This window comes from Lolium rigidum, chromosome 1 (genome assembly GCF_022539505.1).
Source record: "Lolium rigidum isolate FL_2022 chromosome 1, APGP_CSIRO_Lrig_0.1, whole genome shotgun sequence".
NCBI lineage: Eukaryota > Viridiplantae > Streptophyta > Magnoliopsida > Poales > Poaceae > Lolium > Lolium rigidum.
In genome coordinates, this window is record NC_061508.1 from 157,548,778 (window position 1) to 157,550,844 (window position 2,067).

Below are 2,067 nucleotides of genomic sequence, written 5' to 3' on the forward strand. Positions count from 1 at the left end.
CTCTCCATCGACCAGCCATGTTTCCCCCATCCATGTGTGAGTAATTCCCCCGCTGTAGGCTGAAGGGGATGGTAGGGATTGGATGAGATTGGTCATGTAATAGTGTAAGATTGTTAGGGCATAGTGCCTAGTGTCCGTAATTGGTACTTTGATGATATTGTTGCAACTTGTTATGCTTAATGCTTGTCACTAGGGCCCGAGTGCCATGATCTCAGATCTGAACATGTTATTGTTTCATCATGATATTCATTGTTTATGGTCTTACCTGCAAGTTGTATACACATGTCGTTGTCCGGAACCAATGGCCCCGAAGTGACGAAATCGGGACAACCGGAGGGGATGGTAGTGATGTGAGGATCACATGTGTTCACGGAGTGTTAATGCTTTGCTCCGGTACTCTATTAAAAGGAGTACCTTAATATCCAGTAGATTCCCTTGAGGCCCGGCTGCCACCTGCTGGTAGGACAAAAGATGTTGTGCAAGTTTCTCATTGCGAGCACGTACGACTATAATTGGAACACATGCCTATTGATTGCTTTGTACTTAGACACCATTTTATTATTATCTGCAAATGCCCTGCTTGATTGTTACATGAGTTTCTCTCATCCATGCAACGCCCATTATCCGTCCCCGTGCCTACGAGTATTTTAATCCTGCTGTTTACTATAATCACTACTCGCTGTTTCCGTTACTCTGCTGTTGTTATTTTACTACTCGCTACTGCTATAAAGCTGTTACTATCGATAAACTCTTGCGAGCAAGTCTATTTCCAAGTGCAGCTGAATTGACAACTCCGCTCGTTAAGGTTTTCAAGTATTCTTTGTCTCCCCTTGTGTCGAATCAATAAATTGGGTTTTACTACCCGCGAAGACTGCTGCGATCCCCTATACTTGTGGGTCATCAAGACTCGTTTTCCGGCGCCGTTGCCGGGGAGCATAGCTTTATTTGGAAGTTCACTTGGATTGATATTGTTCGCTGCAAATTCTCCATCATGGGTAAATCTCGCGATCCTAAAGTCGCCATATTACCATCCACTACAAGAAAAGGTACAACTACGAGTACCTTTGCTCGCTCTTGATTCACCATCCGTGATTGATAAACTTGTTTCACCGCCACATGCTTCACATGCTTGGTACTTCGCTGAATCTGAAAACTCTCATAATATTGATAATATTTATGCTTGTGCTTGATGATAGTGGTTCATTGGGATCCTTTCTAGATGCTACAATTGCTAGGTCTAGACAAATTGAAAATGCTTGAAACTCCTGATGCTACTACACCCGTTAATTCACACGAACTTGATTACTCTAGTGATGATCCTGATGAAGATTATGTGGAGCTTAATGATGATCTTATTAATAGATGCAATGCTACTGCTGATGCAAGTAAAATTAAAAGTTTCTCACACAATATACTGTTAGACATAAGTTATCTCCTGATCCTAAATTTGCCACATCTCCTATATGCATTAAGGATAAAGATTATGATTTTTCTCTTGATCTATCTCATATAGCTATTGTAGAGAAAGCACCCTTTTGTGGTACTGAAAAAGAAAGTGCTGTAGAACACATGATTGAACTTTCTTCTATGAGTAGTTTGTTTTCTGATGATATCAAGATGCGTACTTACTTTGTCGCTAAATTTTTTCTTTCTCATTAAAGGATGATGCTAAAACTTGGTATAATAATTTGCCTCCTGGTTCTATTAAAAATCCAACTGATTTGCGTGATGTTTTCTTTCGAAAATACTTTCCTGCTAGTGCTCAATATGTTGCTTTACAGAAAATTTATAGATTTGACCAGGGAGATGAAGAGAAATTGCCTGATGCTTGGGCAAGATTTTGTTCTCTTATCAGAGCTCGACCTGGACATGATTTAGAAAAGAATGATCTACTTGATATATTTTATAGTGGACTAACCATTGAGTCTAGGGCATACCTGGATAGTTGTGCTTGGTTGTGTTTTCAGGAAAAGAACTCCGGACGAAGCCGAAGAATTATTGGCTAAAATAGGCCGGAATCATGATGATTGGACTATACCCGAACCAACTCCAACGCCAATATTGAAG